The sequence below is a fragment of the Lactuca serriola genome, chromosome 6 (assembly GCF_051521515.1).
Source record: "Lactuca serriola cultivar US96UC23 chromosome 6, Lser_US96UC23_V15, whole genome shotgun sequence".
NCBI classification, from domain to species: domain Eukaryota; kingdom Viridiplantae; phylum Streptophyta; class Magnoliopsida; order Asterales; family Asteraceae; genus Lactuca; species Lactuca serriola.
The window spans coordinates 132,428,255-132,433,931 of record NC_136413.1 but is presented as its reverse complement, the minus strand read 5'-3'; the positions used below and the strand labels follow the sequence as shown (position 1 = coordinate 132,433,931).

The 5,677-nt window shown below is 35.7% G+C and overlaps 1 pseudogene; it reads right to left on the bottom strand.

Annotated features, from left to right (window-relative positions):
• Positions 1 to 4,767: 4,767 nt before the first annotated feature.
• LOC145056854 (early light-induced protein 2, chloroplastic pseudogene) lies at positions 4,768 to 5,467 on the bottom strand (annotated as a pseudogene).
• Positions 5,468 to 5,677: the final 210 nt, after the last annotated feature.

The following is a 5,677-nucleotide window of genomic DNA, read 5'->3' as shown; positions in this document are numbered from 1 at the left end:
AACTGACATGGGCAGAATTTTTGGTGCAATTCAAACGAAAGTACTGCTCAGCTCAAAACCTGCTTGAGCTAGAGAACCAGTTTCTAACCCTGAAGAAGGGAAGCATGTCAATCGATGAATACACGAACAACTTCACAGAAAAGATGGAGTTTGCCTTGCGTCTTGTTCCGGATGAGCTGACGAAAATTGACAAGTACGCAAAGGGACTTCCATGGGAGTACGCGGTGCCAGTGCGTCAGGCTCCTACTCTGGAGGCAGCTATCTGGGCTGCCAAGTCTGTGGAAGATATGATTAAGGGAAGAGCTGCCAACAAGATTGAGGTTGGCGAAAAGAGGAAGTTTGAGGAATCTACGAGGCCCAATAAGAAGATCAAGTCTGGTTCAAAGGAGTCTAGCGGAGGAGGAAACAAAGTGAAATGGTGCGAGAAGTGCAAAAAGAATCACTTTGGGAAATGTAGCGAAGAAGTGACTTGCTACAAGTGTGGGAAGACCGGACATTACGCCAACGAGTGCAAAAGGGTGTGTTATGAATGCCGTGAAGAAGGGCATGTTGCTAAGGATTGCCCGAAAAAGAAAGAGGCGGAAAAACCAAACATTCCGCCAAAACCGAAGGCAAGAGCATTCCATATGATCCTAGACGAAGCAGATGACAATGCGAGGATTCAGGAATGACGGCTTGACATCCAATGATAGTCCTTTGACTAGGTCCCTCGTGTTAGATGTTTTAGGGACGTAATGTGAGGATAACGGGAATGGGTAATTGGGTTGATTGTTTGATGTTTAAAAATAATAATTATATTATTGTGGGTTGAAAACCCTATGTGCTCACCAGGTTTCCCAACCTGACCCACTCAGTTTATTTTTATCTCAGGTGTTGATATGAAGTCACAATACACTGAGAGATTTAAAGAGATGTAGATCACTAGTGTAAATAATTGTAAGTTCCGTTTATGCTTATGTTTCTGTATTAACGATGACATCCCAAACGTTTTAAAATGAAATAAATACGTTTGATCGAAAATGTTTTAATAACGTATTTACCATGTTTTTCTGGGAACAAATTCCGCAACATTTTTATAAAATGAAGTACTCTGATTTTTATAAAGCATAAACAAAATCGGTCTTTTCTGGCCGTGAAAATTGGGGATGTCACAGTTTAAGGTCCTTAAATGACCTTGTTTGGTGTTCACGGCCCTGGGACCACTCCCCCATGAGTTTACGGCTGTAAACTCATGGTAAGGAGTACCATTTCATGAATTATGGTCCTTAGGTCAATGGTGTAAGGTTCTATGACACTAACCAAGGCTTACTAAGGTGTTAGGGTGTCATTTGCACCCTTAAAAGGGGTTTACGGCCCAGGAACATGCCCTAGCCATAAACTCCTTGAATCCCATGATTCCTTATGTTTTCTAAGCTCTAAATATGCTAAACTTAGTGTACAATGAGTTGGATCAAGAGTACTTACGATCTACAAGCTCGAATGGTCGGTTTTGGCCAAGAACACTAGTGTGTGTTCTTGGTGTAACTTGAAGATCTACAAAATGGAATGATTTCACGGATGAAATCATGTAAGATTACTAGTTCATGCAAGATATCAACTAGTTAAGATAATAAGCTTATGAGTTTTGAAGACCGGGGACGAAGATCGGGATGATACTTGAGAGGATTCTGAAGAAAATCCGGCCAAGAAAGGGAGAAATGAGAGGAAATGACCCAATGATCTATATATACCCTTGAGTTTATGGCAACATGAGTTTACGGCCGTAAACTCATGGTCTTGTGGCCGTGAACTCACTTAGATGGGGTTAGGGTCCGATTTGCTACACTGTGGTTCTAGCGGGTACTTTCTATCACTTACTCCTTAAGTGTATTAGGTTCAAAACACCTTAGAATGACCTGTAACCTGGCTAGAACTTTGTACTAATGATTTTGACACCCAAATGGATTGATTGACTAAGCTTTATAAAATAAAAAATTTCGGGTTGTCACATTTTCATTCGTCGACAATTATATGATGAGTTATTGACTTCATATGAAGACTATTCTAGAGTTTTCGTTGGATGTGATGGAGTACTTGATTCATTGTTTTTCTTCATGTCATAAATTTAAAGTTATCAATATGAATAAAATTAATAATAAAAATATAATTACAAATTAATAATGATTTATTGATTGTGTTATAATGAACTAATAATAAAAGTTTCACAAATAATAATTATATTGTAATGATGACATAAAAAGTAAAGTTAATGATAATTATATGGTAATAATTTATCATCATTCATCCAAAAAAATAAGTCTAAGAGCATCTCCAATGGTTAAGTTGTGTTATAACTTAAAGTTATTGTCAACTCATCATTCTATTTATTTTTAAGCTCTAATTAAGTTATATCTGCAAAGGTTAACCTCAACATAGTGTTTTTTGTTTTTTTTCTTTTTTTTTTTTTTTTTTTTTTTTTTTTTTTTTAAGTTTAACTAGTTGATCCACATGTATATAAATTGTTTCTTATAACCCCTTAATCTAATTAGTTGTTTTTAAACACATCATATTTTTATTAAAATATAGTTTGTATTAAAATTTATTGTAGTTAGAATATATAAACATTTGTAACATCTAATAGAAATAATTATTTATTAAAGAAATCAATATTATTTCAACTAAAATAAAATTATGTAGGTAAAATGAAATATTTTTAAAGATAAAGGATTAGACTGGATAAACATTTATACTATATTGACCATTCAATATATATTGAATGATCAATAAAAAAACAAAAAAGCTATTATCTCCAATGATGTTTAATAATATTAAGTTATCTAGGAAATAGTAAAAAACTATAAATAAATTATCATTGGAGATACTCTAATAATATAACTATAAATTAGTGTTGTACGTTGGTGTGTACGGGACATTTTAAATAAATTCTATAATTATAATGCATCCATGTAACCTGTTCATTTAACACCCTATCCTAAACATGCACAATGCCTATACTTATTTTTGGCTTTCCGTCTATGGTGCTAATTTTGTTGATGGTCCGATCAGAAGAAGAAAAATATTCATGTTCATTAAACATTCTTTGATTATTATCATTACGAGCATTTTGTAATTCATAGATGCTATGTTTTAATATACTATAGAGATTTAAATTCTTAGGAGCTACATATTCTCTTACTTACGTAGTGTTAATATTATATTTACTACTAGGAAAACGATCATTAGCCGCGTCAAAAGTCGCCGGTAATAAGTCGGGTAGTCGCCGGTAATAGTAATAGCGGCGACGCGTCGCCGATAATAAGTCGTCACTACTGTTTCGTCGCTATTGAGCAAATTGTCGCTGCTAATGATATTTGTCGCCGCTAATGATGTGTGTCGCCGTTAATAACAATGTCGTCGGTAATAACACAGTCGCCGGTAATAACAATTTTCATTTTTTTAATTTTTTTTAATTAAAAATTTTGGTTGCCGGTAATAATGTCGTCGGTAATTACATAACAACATTCGATGAAATATAAAAAATAATAGTGTCGACGCTAATTACATAACAAACATCCGATTATAATTAATTAAATATTAAATGTCATAATATCTGATTAAACTTTTAGCTAACTATTAGCGGCGACATTTTTAACTTTTAGCGGCGACATATATGTCGCCGGTATTAGGTTAATGCGGATAAGGAATCTCAACCGTTGGATTGGATATTTGATCATACGGGCTTAGATGTAACGGATGGGGAAAACATGGATTCGAGTGATAACCCTTTAGAGGGGACATTATTACCAGCGAAGTGGACTTTTAGCGGCGACTCTAGCATTTGTCGCCGCTAAAAGCCCATGTCGCCGCTAAAGGGTGATATTTTTGTAGTGATTTAACTTTTCGAAATTTTCGTTATATTTGTTTTACCTATCTTTTTAAACAGTTTGTTTGCATTCTCAAGATTATTAAATCAAATTAGGTATATTCAATAATGAAGATACCCTTTGCGAGTGGTTATATAGATGAATTTAGAGGTTTTTAACAATTTACTTGGATGACTCAGGCACATTGAATATCAAAATCGTCAAATCGTTTTTTTTTTTTTTTTATGATACATTTGTTAAAAAGTAAAATAAATAAGATGACTGTTATCTTCAAGAACGAAGATAACCTTTGCGAGTGTCTATATCTCTAAACAGTTTCATCGTTAACATATTAAATAGTTAGAAAATCATCGTTAACATATTAAATAGTTAGAAAATTAAATTTACATCATGAATTGATGGTTTCCCAAAATAAATGAATTTCACGAATGTTCAATGGGCTAACTTTGTGAGAAAATGTTCCTCACGGACGTCGTTTTTTATGAAAAGAAATAAGAAAAATGTCACGATCACTATATATAAGGCCAAAATATGGCCATTTCACGAATAACTTGTTATATTATATAATGGTTTTGTGATCGTTTTGCTTTTAAGGTATCTTAACAATAACTTTGCTTACATCTCCTGTTCCTGTGAGCAAACTGTAAAACTAGGATTGCAATAGACACACCTAATTACACCGAATGTTTAAGTATTTTATACTTTGACTCTTATATCAATTAGTTTAGGTTGTTTTATTCAAGATCATGTGTTATACACTTATACATATATACAGGGTAAACGATTTGTTTATTCCCCTAAAATTGATCTTAGTTTTTGGTTTTATACTGTATTATGTTCTTTTATATTATCAAACATATGTTTTTCATGATTTGAACCATGTTAGGTCAATGATACAAATAAATATTCAAAAGAATATACATTTTCCTGTTTTATATTTAATTATGCAATAGAAAAGTTTGGATTTTGGAATACATTATCTAGACAAGAGCACTGCCTTTAACATATTCAGTGAAAGCCAAAGCCACCAGCCCCAACATCGCAACCCGTCCATTCCAAAGCTCTGCATCTGACGTCATCAGTCCACTCGACTTCGACTGCACACTCACTCCTTTAAACAACGGCACCAACGACGCTAACGTCAACACCATGCTAGTGCCGACAAACACCGCCACTCCGCCATTGCCGATCTGGGCAAACACGTCTTGACCGCTGCTCACTTCTACCGCCATCGCCGACACAAACCCGATCATCGCCAACCTTCCGTTTATCCTCTCCGGTGCCGGTCCGCTGAATGCCAATACGTCGGAGAACTTCGAGCTGACCTTCGGAGCAGGCGGTGGAGGAGGAGTACTGGTCATATTTGGTGTGGTTGCTTGTTTGGAACTCCCGGTTTCACCACTTTGTGGTGTCTGTGCCATGCACCTGATGGAGAATGTGGGATTTCTCTTGAAAACTGTGATGGGGACTACCATGAATATTGAAGAAGCAGCCATGTCGGAAAAAGATATATGAAGTTTCGAGGGAGGAGAGAAGGTGGTAGTAGTACTGGTGGTGGTGGTGGTTGAAGTGGAGGATGGGGGTTTGAGGTGGTGGGTTTTATAGGGTTGGGGACTGGGGAGAACTGGTGAAGACAAAGGATAGTGGATGCTTAAAGGGCCACGTTAAGAGACTTCACGTGGCTTTCGAAATTGCCGATGAGGGGTGGTTGTGGTTAAAAAGCCTCTACATATACACTTATTTCACTAGTGGGGTGAGGTGGGGTATGTCGACAAATTAAGGATTTTGGGACAAAATACATGCATCCTATGGAC